Consider the following 18,902-nt stretch of genomic DNA (forward strand, 5'->3'; position numbering starts at 1 on the left):
ATAAAAGCCCTGAAGTATTGAGACTCCTCTATCACAATGCAATGGTAGTTTAGGACTGAATTTCATCAAAGTTGGTGTTCAGGGAAAAGAAATCACTGGCTCTCTCCCCATAATTAAAAATGACAAAAAATATTTGAGATCTGAATGAAGGAAGGAATGAGATACTAGCAGGAGAGAAATCAGCCTAGAAGACCATAATTCTTCTTCAAAGTTTCAATACATATCCCTACCACTGTTAAATATCCCCCCTTGTACATGCGTATCCACAACAAGCTATGAGTATTCTCAGTGTCTCATCTCTATTTTGTGATGAATTTGTTAGTCTATCGAGGCTGTCTTACTCTGTGCTTTTATATGTTGTTCTGATTTAGTAAGGCTCTGCTTTCATCCACCTTCATGATATTTTTTTCAATGACAGACTAGTTTATGGAAACTCCTGTGCGGTTGTTTAGGAGAAAGGCTCCATGGATGTCATTAGGAAACCCACACACATAACACAAAATTTTAAAATGTAAATGTTATAGAGGTATCAAGGACTTGGTTGCATGCTGAGATTCAATAGATAGAGCTGTTTAAAATGGCAATATCCTGCAGTAAGAGGAAATCTGTGCCTTGGGCTCTTGAACACTCAAGCACACTTTTTTTCTGTCCTTTGCTTGTTTCTCTATCAATTTGTAGCTAAGTGGTTCTGCTGTCAAGACACTGTAATGAAAATAAAACCTATGGCAGACAGTGCTATTCAGCCACAGACTACTCACCCTGTTCCTAGATGCTGCAAAGGTGTTAAGCCAAAAATACATCTTGGGCTTTTTTTCTTTTCTTTGAGTTAAAGATGCAAATGAAACTCTGTTGTCAATACATTATGAGGAAAAATCAAATACCTTGCCAAGTTCTCTGCATGTCCAGTTTCCTCCAGGCACATAAAGTATTAAATAAAAGTAATACGCACAGAAGTCTTCTATTTCTCATTACACTTTTAATTCAGAATGTTTAACATATTTGCAAAGTCTGTTGAGTCCTGGAAATATTATAGCAAGTTGTAAGTGATCCATGGAAAGAATTTAGAATTCAGACTTTAGTTGTAGCTATGAAGCCTAGTCACCCCAAAATCTCAACATCCCGTGGTACAAATACTGAAAAAAAGCATGACTTTGTTTATAAGGGCTATTCCTCAGGCACCTGGTCAGACAACCAGGTAACAGAAGCATATACTGAAATAATTCAATTCTAAACACTGTTCAAAAAATGGACAAAATCTACCAATATGTGTTAAATTAATTTTAAAGAGCTTTTGGGAAAGAAATCTTTTCTTTCTCTGTTTAAAGAACTTCTTAAATCAACTTGACTTGTTGAGGGATTTTTGTGTCTGATAGCATTTTGTAGTCTTGCTCATAAAGTTTTTCTGCAGATCTAGTTAGGATATTAATCAAATAAATCGACCAATTAACTAACATTTTTATTCCAAGCAATGAAAACTCTTACGCAAAATTTTGGGGCTCTTCAGATGTTTTTTTTCTCCTTTAATTCATACCTTTCCTTTCAAGATTGTGACATCTTGCTTGTGTCACTCTGGGCAAGGGGACCTTCACCATCCAAACCATGAATGAACCAGAGTTCACTGCAAATCTCTCTACTCCCATGAACAGTTTTCCTTCCAGCACAGAGGTGAGTTTGCCACCTGTAACAGGGTGTAGAAAGTGCTTTTAAGGCCCCCAATTTATATATATGTATTAAAATCCTCAAATACTTTTCTTGATTTCAGATGCACTATTTGAAAACATGTTTTGAGGGTATGATAATTTAGCTCATGGAAAGCGGGTAAGTTTATCATGGAATTTTGTTCACAAGTACAGTCACTGAGTAAATAGGATTCAGATTGCTATGATTAGCCATTTGGGTGTGCATTTATTTACTTTGGGTAATGCAGTTGCAGTAACTTACTTCAGAATATCACAGAATAAGTATGTGGTAATATAATAAAAGTAGGTAAAATAGTGCCTGGTTAGGTAGATCTGCTGTCCTATAGCACAAGAACAATGGGGTCTTTTAGTGTGATTAAAAGGAAATCTATAACACTATTTTTTTTCACTTAGAATACTGTGACAAGATGTCACAAGGCCAAAAATTTAATTCATAGAGGGCTGAATATTTATGAAAGTTTTCATTCTGCTAGCATGTATTTAGTGGAAGGCATATTAAGTATTTTGTCAGGGTTTAAGCCAATGTCTGTAAAAAATCAGGAGGAATTCTGACATGGTCAGCAAATTATTCCTGGACTCTTTCTGAATATATGAAAGAGGTAATACTGGTCACTCATGGAGATAGGATACTGGACTAGATTGTCTTGGGTTTGGTCCAACTGGGAAATCCCATATTTCCCATTAAATATTCAGTTGAAAAACTTAACAAATGCTTTGTCAAATTATTGAAGAAGGAGGAAGAGAGGTGAGATTTACAGAGTGGAGACTATGCGTAGATATATAAAAACTAGAATGTCCATCAGCTTGCCTACTGCAGCAATTTAATTTTAAAAGTGCAGGTTTTAATCAAGTGAGATAGCAATTTGATTTATATGTGGCATAAACTCTTCTTAGTCTTAAGATCTGAAAGATACTCAGAGTTCATGGGGACAATCCCCTGTAGTTTTTTCTCATGCAAAAGTGCAATTGACTGAAATGAGTGCATTGGCAGAGAATATAACTTTTTTCAGATCTTAAGTTTAGCAGAAAAGAAGAAATATCTATTAGGCAGATGCTATGGCAAGAACAACCAGACAAAAATATTTTGCAATACTAAAAAAATGGTTTTAAAACTATCTGAGAGCTGAGATACAGTATTTCAGTTAATATTAGCCTTTTTAGGAGAAATTCACCAGATAGTTAAAGCAAGCAATTGCAGGAATCTCAGGTCAAGAAGTGGGTTCCTGGTATTATGCTTGATGGACTCTCTGCAACAGCTAACTGACCCAGATGACGATACTCAAAGTGGTATGCGAAGCGGTGAAGTGGCGGCAACTGCTTCCTAGCTTCTCTCTGTGTAATGTTTTTGTCACAAGCTCTGGAGTTCTTGCTTTTGAGTAATAGCCAGTGGAGGAGTTTGTCTAGCGGCATGCTGAATCTAAGTAAATGTAATGGAGAGACATCTTGTCGTGAAAGCTCATGATAAGCTTTGTGTTTTATTACCAGTTCAGTCACGAACTTACTGGGAGAAACCAACTTTTTGGATCTCCCCTGATCCCAGCCCTGAAGAAAGTGATGTGTTCCTAGTGAGTTATTTTGCAAAGGGATGAGGGAGATTTCATCCACAGGGGGATTAACAAGTGTTTTGAGGTTTTTTAGAAGGCAAGTTAAAATTGAAAAGGGCATATATTTTGATATTTACAGGTGGAGTTTCAGAGGGAGGGGCATCTAGATCAGGTAACAGGTAACACAGTACCAGAGGAATAAAAGAGAAGAAAGGAGAAGGGCTTTTGTAGATTGGCATAGGAAATAAGTAAATAAACCAGCTCTTATTTTGCAAAAACTGATTTCTAAAGAAGAAATAAAATGGAGAACTCACTTTAGAAACATTCGTAACAAACTTTAATAACTGTAAATCTTTCATGATACGTCTGGAAAATTTCTGTACAATAACTGTATCCCTTTATGCTGTTGTTCATAGGATTTCATTATTAGATAAGGGAATATATTTGAATTCAGCAATACATAGTACATGAAATCTTACATTTTGAAACAAACTGTATACCACAATGAAGTAATACTTTTTTTTCTGTTTTATTGAGAAGGTTTCTTTGAAACTGTTCTTTAGTTTTCTGCTTCCTTTCTCTTCATTTTCTTCCTTCATAAATATATTCCGGCTTTGCTTTTGTTCTTCTGAACTATTGTCTTGGTTCCTAGTGATAAGGCTGGTATCAAGCTAACAGTGTCTTCAAGAGCATCCCAGGAGACTGTCAAAGCAAAACTAAACTGTGCGGACGATGGGGCTTCCTGATGCCTCATTTAGTTGAATGGATTTCTGTTTATCCTTTCATCCTCTGATAGTCGCTTCCTCGTTTTCTCTGCTAACACGTTAAAACTGAAGGAATTATCAGGAACTGTGCAGGAAAGGACTGTATGATAATTTATTTTTATATAAATACACACACACGCACACGCGTGTGCAAACACACACTGTCTCCCTTGCTTTTAATGTCAAACTGATCCTATGAGTTCAAAGCACATCTTAAGTGCTTTCCAAATTCAATAAGCTACGTTATTTCTGAACAGAATGTTTAGTATAATTGAGACACAAATGATTTTGCTGGCAAGCTATTGTGACTGCTGCACACATCACACCTGAATAAAATGCATAAAAATAAGGACTACGAAATCTAAGTTCCCAGCCATAGACATATATTCCTTTACCTGTAGACATTCACCTTACTATTCACAGCACTACTGTTCACAGAGCATATCTGATAATCTAACCTTCTTCAAGCAAGTTTTCTGCACATGCTTTTGTGCTCCTTTCTTCCAAACTAGAACACATGGGATAAAATAATACAGAGTTCTCAGAAGATACTTCTTGGATCCGGTTAACCTTTGCCAGGTTTTGCACTACTCGTACATGAAATATCAAATAGATCTAAGCCATTTGACCATATGCTTTTTTGTTTGTTTAGATTTATGTGTTTTGCTAGGTGGACAAGAATGGTTTATGGCATAAATTGTCCAGTCTTTGGACCGGGAGGGAAAATCCCAGAGAGCAGAGAGACACAAAGTCTCGCTGAAGTTGAGAGAACAAATAAATCAGTATGAGGAAGTGTCTTTGGAATAGCCACCTAGTGTGGTGTTGCAGCACCCTGGTGTGCTACCATCTGGGAGAGTTCAAATAAGCTGTAAATCCCAGGCCCTCCAGGCTGTGGGAGGCCGGTTTGGAGAATTGCATCTTTTGTTTCTTGGGAGGTAAAGTAGAGGCTGGCTAGTTGATGCTATAAGCATTCCCTGCTGGCTGATCAACATCAGACAGAAGAGTTTTCTTAACCTTTAGCTAAAGATAAGGCCAAAATGACAGACTATGTTTAGAACAGTGAGAAAGAACTTACTAAAATAGAGGAGAGAGATGATAGAAGAATTTCATGCTAGCCAAAGATGGGAACACCTCCTGGCAAAAAGACTAAGATTTTTAATATGATTTAGGTTCTGCTATGCTGAACACTAGAAGTCCTAAGGACCAGTTTTTTAAAGGAACTTAGACATTTAAGCTGAGGTCAAATAGAGACACTGGACACCTTCATATAGGTTTCAAAGTACTTAAAAAATCTAGCCTGTAGTCCAGCAGGGTGATTCTGTGAAACAGCTGGGCACAAAGACAGACTGTATGGAGATGCTTTGGGAGTGTGAAGGACAATTCATCCTGATTGTTTCTAAGGACTGAATAGGCAATGAAGATCCATGCAAATGGATCCAGCCAGGAACTAGCTAGAGATAACCAGCACAAAGTACAGAGTACAGGAGTGTATCTGAACTGCTGAAAACCTCTGATGTGGTGGTTAGTGTCCACTCAGAATCCAGAAGCAGTTTTGACAATAGGTGCTTAATACACCTGGGTACCTCTTTTTAAAATGTAGCTATAGCTTATGGAGATAGTGATGCTGGAGTGCCTTTCATACAACTGCTTATTCTTTAGGATATTTGTCCAGAAACTGGAAGACGTTGGCTCAGGACTTTCTTTTCCAGAGACAGTTAAAACCCACTTCACAGGAGACAGCCTTAAGCACCAAGCTCCAGGATGGCCTGTGAACAGCTTACATTTCTTTTGAAATTTGGCCACTGCCAATTCAGGAATGCAAGAGCAGTCAGGTTAGAAAGAGAGCAAGCAAAAGAGCATAAGCTTGGCATGATATCAACATCCCTATCAGGTTAGGAATTCCACGGGCTTACCTAGGTTTGGGTGGCCTTCCAACTCACCTATGGATACCCTTGGATCTTAGGTATTTAGCTCCTCAGATGAGAGTGCCTCAGAGAATGTATGGAAGCCTAACTTTGCATGTAGGAAAAGTTGCTATTCAAAATGAAAGCACTGAGTTCATGCAGGCAGCTGACAGGTTTTGCAGTTACTGGAAAAAGGAATCTCTAGACTGCATATTCAATATTCATTGCCAATATTCATGGTAAGGTCTCTTTTTAGCTTCTCTGGATCTCATTCTATGTGTACTTGCTGAATTCATTTCCTTCCTGCTCTCTGGACCTTTTAACTTGTCTGAAATACTTTTTACTTCTTGCTTCCATCAAAAAGCAAAACCTGGTCTGAAATTGTGCCCCAGATTTTGTTTCTCTGGCAGCTTTGAATTTTTGCTGGGATAGGAAAATTAACATTCTCTGTAGAGAAAAGTATCTGGAAAGATGGCATCTACCTTCTCCCTTGGTTCTCAAAGCTAATAGGAATGTAACAGTCATCTGTTTAAGATAAATCACCAATATGGCTCTACAGGGGAGAAACTCAAGCAGTGCTGTGTGAAACAGAGTCGTCAATTCACCAGAGATCCTCACTTAGGTTTATCTTTCATTTGAGTGCTCTTTTCTACCCCCTCATTTCCCAGTATGTGAACTGCTTATTAGAAGAAGTTGTGGCAGAGCAGAGGTGTCAGAAGATATTCAGACAGGCAGACACATAGCTGGCTGTGTATAATAGTTAGCATTGTGTGACAGGAAGATGGGCATTAGTATGAGATCAGAAAAGCCATAGAGCACTAGAAGAATACCAACTTCAAAACTAGTAATAGTACAAAACAAATAAAGGGGAGAATGTGATTAGATAAAGCATTTTCTGGGAATCAGCTTTCAGACTTGCAGCAACTTTAGCTGTGTGCTTGCCTTGTATTGATAGCGCCTCATTCTAACCAGTGACTTAATGTGAAAGAGCACACAAGTGACGCTAACTGTAGTAGCAACATTGTGGAGCAGAACTGCTTTGATGACCCACAGCCTGGGGCAAGCAGATGCCCTCAACCACCTGGCAACTTCAGGACTGAAATGTTTCTGAGAGGTTTAAGCTGCCACTGGAAAGTGTTGAAACAAAAGTAGTTAAAGTAAACATTACAACCTCTTCCCCTCTGTTTTTCAGAGTAATGTAGAGATAACACAGTACTGACCAAGTGCTAAATGTTTGTACTGCATCTTTGTTTTGATTTTCAGAGAAAACACCTTGTGAATTAAAAATACTATGAATAGTTCTGATATATGCCCTTTGAGAGTTAAGGTGCTTTTTGTGTGCGGCATAATTTGGTGCTAATAGCAATGGATAATGTTAATTACAAACCCAGGACAGATCTGTAGTCTTACTAGAGAAAGCAGGGAGCACATGCTCCGTCTCTAACACTCACCATTTCACCAATGCATTCACCTTTGCATTCCTGTCTGATAGGTTAGATCAAATTAGTGATGCAAAGTCTAACACAATCCATGAAAGGGTTTAAATACCTAAGCTGTGATGTAAGATGGATTTTTTGCTAGTCTGTAAAATTTAGATCCTCAAAATTCCTGCCTGTTTTACAAGCAGACCTAAAAATAGCAAAAATTTCTGTTCACCTGTTTTTGACAGGTCTTTACACAGCTAATGCTCTGTTTCTAAATGTACCTCAAAGTATTTTTCTCATGATTGTGCTGAGCAATTCAGTTCTTAAATGCTGTTGGGATCAACACATTAGGCATTTCCCTACCTAAAGGACAGGATTTGAAAGGTGGTTTGCAGAGCACAGACTGAGGTCTGCACAAGGCACAGCAGTCCTGGCAGTTTTCTAATGACAAAGCCTGGCTACGTTCCCTCAGATCAACTGCACAATACGTCCAACACCTCCGAGGCACACTGAACTTCTCTCCGTGTGGCAGAAGGAGTCTGCTAACGTGCAGTGACCATTTCCTCTGACAGGGCTTTTGGAGACCAAAAATCCCAGACGTGGGCCCCCCCCCAAAAGCGATATGGCAATATCCATTAATAGGCAGAAAGTGGAAATCTGTTGTTAAAAGCAACCATGTTGACAGGGGTTTAAATCCTAGTGGGGTTCTGGGCTCCCACTTTGAAATGGTCTTGGGCACAGGGGCTGGTGCCTAAGATCTGTCCCTCTGGTTTTGCACGGAGAGGTACCAAGTACCCTCGTTTGCAAGCAATTGAATTAGTGGATTGTTTTGCTTCTGTGTTTTCCCTGAAAGCATGAGAATCAACTCTAGATTTCAAAGTGTCCGCTTTCTCACATTAAAACAAATGTGTTCTCTGTACTGGGAACAAGAAAGTTAGGGCAGAGGAAATTGAATTAGAAAAGCAGGTAGCAGCTGAGAGCAGAAAGAGTGCATTGATCGAATCTGCAAATCTACAGCTAACTCCCAATTACACCCAAACTACCCACCATCCCCTAGGATTTGTAAACAAGCATCAGTTTTGTAAAGAAACATAAAAACAGAAACATGTTGAAACTTTAGGCAGATTCCAAGACTCACGAATTTGACAGAGGATCTAGAAGTAGTGGAGCCCAGATCTCACACTTCTGTTAAAAAAGCCAGACTCCCAGCTGGTGTATCCTGGCACAGCTCCACTAAAATATGATATATCCCAGCTGGGAGTCTGTCCTTCTGAGTAAGCCCATGTGCATTTTATAACACTACTCAGAATGATTCCCTGCAACATTCTCTCTAGTGTCTTACCTCATTTTTTTCTAAGAAGAAGTTCAGATGAGATGTTAAATAAGTACACCCCTTGGCTCAGTTGCTGTTGTTTTCTTCTAATCTCTGATATTAAATTTAAGTGATGCAATTTATTATTTGAGAGTAATTTAAGAACTTCCTCTTTTTCCCAGAGCAATCATTAAGCTGCAAATCCTGATATTAAAAAAAAAGAATTAAAATAAGCAAATGGCTTGTTTACCCTGTTATCAGTGCTCATAATGCTTATTATGAGCAAAATTGAAACACAGCTGATAAGTAAATTCAAAAATTTTCAAGAATGAAAAAAATATTATGAGCCCAGATTTAATATTACAGAAAAAGAAAGGAAAAAAAACCCAAGAATTTTATTACAAAAAATCAGTTACAAAAAAATTATAGTGTTTCAACAGTAATAATAATACAATTAGAATTGTTATACACACACTCTTAATTTCTACCCCTCTGTCTGGTGTTCCACTTTCCCTCTGAATCCTAAGCTTGATGGTGCTGGTCTTCTCCAAGCAAGGGAGGGGTGTTTGCAGCACTCTGCCAGGTTCTCTGCTGGGAAGACTGTGCTGTTGGTGGGGTTTCTTTTTTCTCCTCACCTTTCTCATTTTTTGATTCATCTGGGGATGTTTTTGTATGTTTTCTAACATGCCTTTACATTTTGCTCTTTCTTCATTGGTCTGCAAATCCATGTTACATCCACATTTACCATGTATGGGGTGTTTTACCTATATTAGAAACTTGTTCTTTGCTCTCTTTGTTACCGCAAACCTTGCTCTGTCTAGCTCCAGGTCTGCATTTCTTTAACTGACCACTGATGAGTTGTCTGTAGCCATGCGGTTCCCCGTGCTAGCCTGTGCCCTGTCTCTTATCATCCCACACCTGTGCTCCTCCTTACCACAGCTGGTGTCTCCGCTTCGCAAGGCCTCCGCTATTATACCAGGCTGCATTCCTCTGCACTGCATCACCGAGTCATAAATCTCTACGTTACACTCATAAATATCTCATTCTATACAAAATAGCTATTTGTTACTCCTAGCTACATAAAAACTATGATTATGCTATATAAAGATAAGCAAAAGTAAGATAAATTGGCCACAGCCACCTGGTCATTAGGAAAATTGCTGTTACAGCTAAAGTGAGTAACAACAAAGCTCCAGGCAGGTCAAGATGAGACAAAGCAAGCCTGACCGGACTCAGTCCTGAGGCCTTGGAAACTCAGCCCAAAGCCTGTGGACTGTTACTAGCAAGAGCAATATTCCATTTCCTGGGCTACAGGGCTACAATAAATATCAGTTCAGAAAGGTAGAGCATTGCCAATAGTAATGGTGAAGCTTTCAGGTAGAAATATGACTTTCAAACTAGCAATATACCTTTAACTTCAGGCCTTTTCCTCATTGCATTATTATCCATTAACAGAGATGGTAAATAATTCTTTTTCATTATTACCTTGAAAGTATGTATAGCCTGTGATCGTGTATCTCACATGGGTGTTCTCTGTTTCTAGAGTACATAAATTTAAAGTCTGTAATCTCTGCTCAGACATTTTATGTGAATCATGTTCACTTTCCTTATTGTTTTGAATAATTTGGGTACTAACTGTGAAGCGCATGTAACCGAGTAGATTTGATTTTGTTTCTTTGAACAGCTTTATAACCCCAAGAATATTTATAATTTAGCTACTTGCAAGAAGGAAACCATTTGTATGAACTAATTGACAATAGTGATTTCACTGCGCCTCAGAGAATAACCTTACAATATTTGCTCATAGGTTTTGGTTGCTGACACCGTTCTGCCTAAAGACACCTAGATATGACAAGGTTTTGCATCAAGCCTACTGCCTATTTCAATTATTCTTTCTTTTATATTATTTCTTTTACAATGCTTTTCTATTTCAGCATCATCTCCACTTTATTTTTCTGTCATTCTTGATTATGCTATCTTACAGGGTAGGATCCAAGCACGTTGCTGCTCTGATGAGCCGAGGATCTGTGGAGAGCTGAGATCAGCATTAGCTTCTAAACCCTTCACTCCTTCCAGTTTTCAGCTTACCTGATAACATCTTGAAAATCTTCCATCTCTCAGACAATCCTGGTGCTTTCTGCCAAAAGCCTTTTTTTGAGGCATAGGCAAACAACTGGCCTCCTCTTGAAAGTTTTGAAGAGATTCCCATCAATTCTGGCTGGTTTTGGATCAAACTCTATAAGAAAAACATTTTCATGTTTAGTTAGTTTCACATTTATAGACAGTTTATAAATTTCTAATTACAAATAAAAGCTTATTTTTCCCCTCCAGTCTAAATGGCACCAGAATTAATTGAAATTTGTAAAACCCCATCAAAATATTAAGCTAATTAAAGTGAGGCGTGGAGGTTTTAAGCATGCTAGCTTTTGCCATGCTGTTGATGACAGTACATTAGCTGGCTCATAGGATGACATGAGACAATTTTCTGTGTTTATTTTCTGTCCCTTTGCTGCCTCATGAAGTGCTTCCCCTGTAGTCTGCTCAGGATGAATGTCTTCTGCACTTTCCATAACAACATTCATACAAATCATAGCAATTCTGTCAAAACACTGAATTAATACCTTGCATAAAGTAGCTTTTGTGTGTTGTAAATATGTGCAGCCATGAAATTTTGACACCGGATTATGGTGTTATATTTTCCATTTGAGAACAGCATGACACCAATTTGAACAGAATATATATATGTGTGTATATATATAAAAATATATATATAATATATGGAACAATGTAATAATGTGGGATGTGGGTCAAGTGAAATTTGCCCTATGATTATAAATGTAGTGAAGATGTCCTCTCTGACACAGCTGAACTCCCCTTCCCCCTTACCTATGTTGACATATTTGTCAGCGATATTTAATTGTAAGTAGGGGAGTGAAAGTATTGCAATGATTTCATAACTTCTGACTTTTCTGTAACATAAGCCCCGATCCTTCAATTAGTTCTATTGAGACGAGTCCCCAGACTCATCATATCCATTGGGAAAGGTAGGAGAAATCCATATTAGGCTTGATTTCAGTCTAGAATTCTAGATATTTTAACCAAGTATTGAACATTTAAGAACTACAGAAAGTTTGCTCTCTATATTTTTCTACACATGCTGTAATAGATTTGAATGTTATTCAGCTATAACATAATTGAGCAAATAAATACTCTGTTGGAAAAGCTATACATTTTATCTTAGCACAAAAGTTTCAGAATTTAATTTCCCTGAAGCTGAATAACAAAATAGCATGAAGGAGATGAGACAATTTGAGAATATAAGAACATAGTCATTACCAACTGGGTTCACATTTGGGGAAAGTCAGCATAGCTTATATCAAAGCCTGCACAATGTCAATTCAGTGCTGAATTTGCAGACTTAAAAGGCCTAATACTCTGCCTGACTTTTGTTCAGTTCAACAGAAGTTTGACTGAGTGCAGGCAGAAAGATAAGGCCTGAAAGAAGTGATAACTCACTAACTATAGCCTGCCAGCCGTTCCTGTCAGTAAACAAGATCTTCTCTTTAAACTTAAAGATGAGGATCGTCTGAGTTTGTTCCTGTCCGTGCATTACACATGACATGGTTGTCTTGATTTCCAGTTGTCCTTGGCAAAGAGAAAAAGCTCTTCAAGGACCTTTCCTGACCTGGAAGAAATGGCTACAGCTCAGCGGAAAGGGTAACTTGCTTTCAACTTGCTCAACTGCAAAAAGCATCAACCACCACTAACACTTTAAAATAAAACTAGCCACAGTTTTAACATAGCCCCATAAAGGCTGATAATACAAAACAAAAGAAACCTCAACAAAACTCACAAAAACTTCCCCTGCCCTTTTTTTGTTGTAGTGAAACCAGAGTGGAGGATGACATGAAGTAGAAGTCTCTTACATTCTTCCTTTACAAAATTGTAAGTGCAGAGAAAACCTATATTTAAGAGAATTCAGGAAGTGTTTGCACTTGAGAACTGTCAACGATCTCAAACGAAGTAACAGCAATAATCAAGGAGCACAGTTTTACTGCTTTCAATTTCTCCCTATCTGCTTTCCCACAAACATACATTCTCACCAGCTTTGCTTGCCTTACTCATTTAGTACTCACCTGCTTACCTGAAAACATGTCAACATTTTAGCCTGTAGTGTAATCCTTGGAAAAGAGCAAATTTTTTGAAAACTGGAAGCTCTGCACTGCTTCAGTCTCAAAAATCATCCAATTACTTAGGAAACCTCAAGTATTTTAAATTATAGGTCAAATCCTCTTCAAAAAGTTAACACACAACCAAGGATGCTTCAAACATGACAACAGAGAATGCATCTTATTCAGAAATGATAAAACTGCAGTAGCAGTACCAGGAGTAATGGCTCAGTTAATCAGCTGTGGAAGGCAATTGGTTCATAGGACAAACAGCTAAAAAATATTTACAAGAATATGATGCCCCAAACAATCAGCCAGTCATCAGAAAAGGGCGCCAACCACATGCCACAACAGTCGGTCACAAAATTTCTAGCCCGGTGTTAAATACTGACATAAAAATATGGTTTTAAAATTATTTATTTGAAGAGAACAATTAATGGACTAAAGACCTCTCTGTCAGCAGACTGACATCTGTTCAAAATTTGTAAGATAGGAAGGTAATTTAGAAATAGAATAAATATCTACTTAAATTCACCTCTCTGGCAAAATAAAATAATTTTTATATAATATATATTGTCCTTCAGTTATGTGAACTACATGCTTACATTGGGCTTTTCTGAAGCTCACTCAGTCAGTATGTATTTACTACTCCCTTTCATCAGAATAGAGTTGGTCTCAGAATTGTGTTTCAAAGGTGAATCCTGTAACCATTTGAAAACTGTAAGAGCTTTTGACTTTACAGAGGCACAGGTTTCACTCAGATCATTATTTCTTGGGTCTTCTCATCTTGCTTTTTCTTGTTGTTTTTTGCGTGCTGGTCCAGTTGGCTCTCTGCCATCTGTCCTCCTCTCCATTTCTTTCCCCTCTATCTATTTATAGGTTTCTCACTACAGTGTCAAAGTAAAATATATGCAAAATAGGTTAACAAGAGTGAAATCCTCAGAGGAGCTGATGGAAAGTATTACCTTATCTTCTTTTCAGGTTATGGAAAGTAGCACCGGTAGGAATTCTTTCATATTAAGAATACTATTCTGTTTATGGTGGAAAAGTTTATTAAGAAAAAAAGTCTTGCAGCATTGCCCAAAAATCATTCAGACTGAGTTAATTTAATAAACACCTTTGTAAAATTCATTTTATAAACAGATTCTTCAACTGAAAAAATCTGTTCTTGTCTCTTACAGGCTTCATTCTGAACTTTATTTGTGCCAATCCTGCAAAAGAAAACTACAGTAAAAAACACACAGTATATGTCAACAGATCATTCATTATACACAGAAAAACTGCTATTAAATTCTGATATCTTTCCTTAATTGAAGGATTCTTTTCTTCTATTGTGTGGCAAGAGACTATTTAATTCCAACGTAAGAGAACTTGTTTAGAGCAAATATATTCTCCATATACTGCTGTTCTCTACCAATCTGACTGAAGCTTAGCTATACAACCCCTTATGGATGTGCAAATTCTGTTTGAATAATTAACTGCTGCAAATGATGGTCCTGTATTACAATGATTGTAGTCACTACAAGAAAAAAATTATAATAATATTTCACAAACAGCATGGGAAATATGATTCTCTGCCAGAGCTCTGCATGAAGAGCGGGGGAGGCTCTCTGAATTCTCTCTCAGTCCCTAAATGGTAGAAATTAAGCTAGTAAAGCGCTCAGCACAGCACGCTGAGGCAGGATACGCTGTACTCAAATCCTGGCTCTGATCTATATTGCAGGCAAACATCTCCAGCTCCACTACAGAAGAAGAATCCTGAAATCCTCCACGAGTGAGGGTGGCTGCTTTACATTTCTCTGAGCAAACCGACCCTTCTCTGATCTATCTTCTGTCCTAAAGGGGCAAGCACAAATTTGGGAAGATTCAGATGAGCACTAGGTATAAAATTATGCTTCCTCCATTCCACTTGAATAGTGAGGTCACTAGAGAATCTGGCCTTTTAAACATTTAATCAAGGTTAGTTTCATATTAGTAAAATTCATAACGGTTACTTGAAACTCACTATATGATCATATTGACCCCTTTACATATTGATAAATCCCTGATGTTTAGTGAACATAAATAGATGGAAGTCTTGATCAAAGCTATCTTAAAGATACACCATGCAAACCAGTATAATATAAAATATTCATAATTAATGCTACCAGCTGGTTATTTAAAAATGAATTTTGTTAGTATTAGTAGTCATTTTTTTAATACAGGCTCCACTTTAGGGAAGGATTATCTTTTATGACTTGGTGTATCCTAGAACAGAAAAGTTCTGGGATGAGAGTATGAAGACAGAAATGGTAAAGAGCCTGACTTGTGCCAAGTGCATTGAGAGCAGCAGTGTAGCGTTAGAAAGAAAAGATATAGGTCTCTTTCTTATTACCACCATTTAATGATTAAGGAGCTCAAAATGCTTAAACTATATCAGAATTTTGTTATTATATTGTTAGTACTATACATATATATTTAATGCTAGCAATATATTATATTAGTAGCATTATTGTTGTACCATTACTGAAATTAAGAATAATTTTCCAGTTTTAGACAAATCCAATGACCTAGAGTATGTCATTACAGACAGAGGAACAATAAAAATAACAACAAATTAAAAATGAAATCATTTGCTTACTTTTAAAATCTTTCTGCATAATAAAAAACAATTACACAATTGGAGCTAACTATACCTTATTCACTTCCTATTTGGTTCCTACATAATCAGCCTACTGTATATTGTTACTAGAGACATTCTCTGTGTACATATCGTAACCTTGTGCAATAAGGTATTTAGACTTATATGAAGTAAGTCTTTGTTACTCAGAGAACTGAAGAAAAAGAGACCTATTTTTTTTCAAAAATTCTCTTGGATAGATAAAAGTAATATTTGATATAAATATGTATTACTATTCTTTTCTTACTAAATTGTCCATGAATAAAATATCTTTAAAAAGAACTCTGTGCACAGATTTTTAATGAAAACTTTGTACAAATGTATTTCAGTCCATGAGTTTTGTTAATTACTGGCTTTCACTGTATTTTTGAGGATTTTCTGTTCATTTGTTGTTTGGTTTGCGTGACTGTTCACCAAAATCAGCTTTTGTCATAGTTAATGCCTAACTATTTTATTTATGTTTTGGGTATTAAACTTGAAGATGTGAGCATTAATCTGCACTGAAAAGGGGTTGGCTTCTTGGTAACCTAATTCACCTTTTGCAATTATGGATGGAATTGCATTGATTTTAGCAGTGTTGCCAAAACATAATAGAGTGGAAGTTCACTCTTATGCTGAACTTTCTACTCCAGAGTGAGGAAGCAGAAGGAAGATGTTACTACCTGTACTGACTTTCTTTCCCAAGTGCCTTTCACAGTATGTTTCACTAAACTATGAAAAAATTGTCAGAGTGTTTTATTTATGAGCTGAGAAGAGGTTTCATTCACTAACCTCCAGCTTGAACACTTTTTACACTGGCTGCTATAATTTGACGTCATGTGTCAAATGATGTGAGATCATTTTTTTGGCATAGAGATTTTGCTGTGACAGAAAATGACAAAGGTAATGCTTGGAAAATAAGAGGATAAATGGAGAAAATACTGTGTGAGCTGTTAAAGGGGACCAAAGTAGGTGAAAAAAGAGGATGGGAAAGAGAATTGAAGGAAAGGGAGGAAATAATGTTAGTGAAATGTTACAGCCATAAACAGAGCATAGCTAGAACTGCTAAAATAAATAGTAGTATTCATTCATGTTGGCAGTGAGTCCCAGCCAAACTAAACAGCCTAAAGACCTTTAATCTTGATCTCTGTGGCACCACCTTGTTCTCCTCTCCAGCCTACAACTGCAATGCATCAAGCCTCCCTGGAAATTCACAGCTGCATTATGTCTCTCCAGCTTCATCTTTCTATGGACAAACACTTCTTTCAAAATTCAAAACACATCAAAGTCATCATTCAAAGCCCTGAGAGCCTTCTTTGTTTGGCTGTGCTTATTTGCACATGCTTGGCTGTGTGAAGGGTGCTAGTTTTCATTTACTGAAGATACTGTGTGAAATCCAGTGGACACAATCTATTCCATTGTAATGTGTTATGAAATATATCAAGGACCAAAAATGCAGCTGGTGCTTCTCTTTTATTTTTTCCTATCAGACATCCATATTAGATATGCAAATGTCTTTAAGGCTTGTTATAACCTTCCCTTTCACAAGCATCTTTGGAGTGAGGGAAAAGGCTAGTATTCCTGTTTCCATGAGAAGTGGTGACTCTGGGTGACTAACGAGGCAAAAGCCAAGTTAAGAGGCTTCGGTCATTCACTGAGCATCAGTAACCATACCAACATGCAACCTAAGTATCCTAATATTACAGTGTAAATGTCGTTGTACTTAATGCTCTGCTGAGCAACCTAAGAAGCTTGGATGAGACTGAGAATCCACCTGAGAACTGAATTCATTCTCTATTCTTTTACTGAGCTTTCTTTCAGACTCTCCAAGGTAGCTCCAAATTAAATTGCTTTATTGTTGTGGTTTAAATAATTTCATTGCCATTTTGTTGCCACTGTTTGGTTGCCTCCATCTCTTGTGTCGTAAAAGTTTCCCACATCCTGCAAGTCATTTGCATTGTTATGTTCTAATTTCTTCAAATTCTTCTTCATATGCTGTTGTTAACAAATTGACATGCACTGGTAGAGAAATCACTACACGATGCTTTGTTCCATGTCTATTTTTTTTGAGATGCCAAAAGAAAATGCGGAGTGAGTTGGGAATGAGGTCAAGCAATACATTCTGGACTTATTCCATTAATTAGGAAATAAACTTCATTATCAACACTACATGGTTTACTCCAGGTAAATCCTAAATACATGTATGCTTTATTGAGTTGCACTGTAAGTGAAGCATAGCTAGAGAATTAAGAGCCTATATATTATACATATTTGAATTACATTTCTGCATACCATTCAACCAGTTTAATTCTGTTCCTTATACAAATTGGCTTTTCTGAAAGGAAGACTTCTCAAGTGACTCTGCCTACTTAGCTCTCATTAGAATTTAATTTGTGGTAGTCCTGCTAATTCAGTGTTATAGTCAACTGCCAAGTGTGAAAAAAAAGAATGGATTGCTGGTTTTTTTTTCCCCTGCATTCTGTACATTGAGAAGTATAGGAAATGTATGATCTCTACCTAAGGTAAAGGATCTATGACAGGCGAGTGAAAAGTTAACAGGACTGAAGTTTGTCAATTGATATGCAGAAGAACTGATAGCACAAGAGCTGATGTGCACAAAGCTGTTGAACAGAGGACTTAACAGGACTAAAGTCGTCTACCAACCGATATGCGCAAGGCCTGATATGCGCAAGGCTGCGGAATGATTAACAAGCCTGGAGAAGTGAAGTCTGCCACCTGGAATCCGCACGGACCCCCGGGGAGGGGAGAAGCAATACGGAGGTGTTGTGGTCTTGCCTCGCTAGCAGGGTCCTCCCAAGCAGACAAACAGACAGTTCTGTGATTGTGAAACTTGCTAAAAGTCAGCAAAAGCAGTGTTTGCCCAGAGCCCCAGCCATATAAAAAGAGACTTGGGAGCTAGGAGAGTTTGAGCAGGGACGGGAACGTGACCTGACCATCCTCTCCGGCTGGACCGTGAGTATCCCCCCCCTCCCCTTTTCCTGGGACGCTGGGTTAAGGTAACTCCTCGAGGTTGAGAGTTCTCTCACTAGGAGAGTGAACAAGAAAGCTTTCAAGTAGGGATAAGCAGTCCTTCCAATTAATAACGCAGTAATCGACGGTTTCAGGTTATCCTTTCTAAATTAGTAACTGATGGTTTTGTGTTATCCTTCCTAAATTAGTAATCGCATTATTTTAATGGATGTTACTAATCCAAGAACTTGTGTGAGGAAACAAACATCTTTTTTATTATTATTATATTACTGTCTCAGTCGTTGCTATTGAACCTTCATAGCATGACAGTGTGACAATCTAATTCTACTTTCTGTCATAGCAGTGTACATTTCTGCTGGCATGGCCTAGGGTGGAAATGGACCTAGACTGACTAAGGAAGTAGTGCAGATTTCTGGACCCACATCAAGACAGGTTGGAAATTAGGTTTGGGTTCAC

General features: G+C 37.7%; 1 long non-coding RNA gene across 1 annotated transcript in view; it reads left to right on the top strand.

The window, feature by feature from the left end:
* Window positions 1-15,727, top strand: part of LOC136995340 (uncharacterized) — a 30,002-nt gene extending 14,275 nt beyond the window's left edge. Inside the window, exons 2-4 of the long non-coding RNA XR_010886916.1 lie at window positions 1,545-1,665; window positions 1,763-1,818; window positions 13,999-15,727. This is a non-coding gene — a long non-coding RNA (uncharacterized lncRNA). The remainder of the gene's footprint in view (window positions 1-1,544; window positions 1,666-1,762; window positions 1,819-13,998) is intronic.
* The last annotated feature ends 3,175 nt before the right edge of the window (window positions 15,728-18,902 follow it).

Source organism: Apteryx mantelli, chromosome Z, assembly GCF_036417845.1.
Source record: "Apteryx mantelli isolate bAptMan1 chromosome Z, bAptMan1.hap1, whole genome shotgun sequence".
Lineage (NCBI taxonomy): Eukaryota > Metazoa > Chordata > Aves > Apterygiformes > Apterygidae > Apteryx > Apteryx mantelli.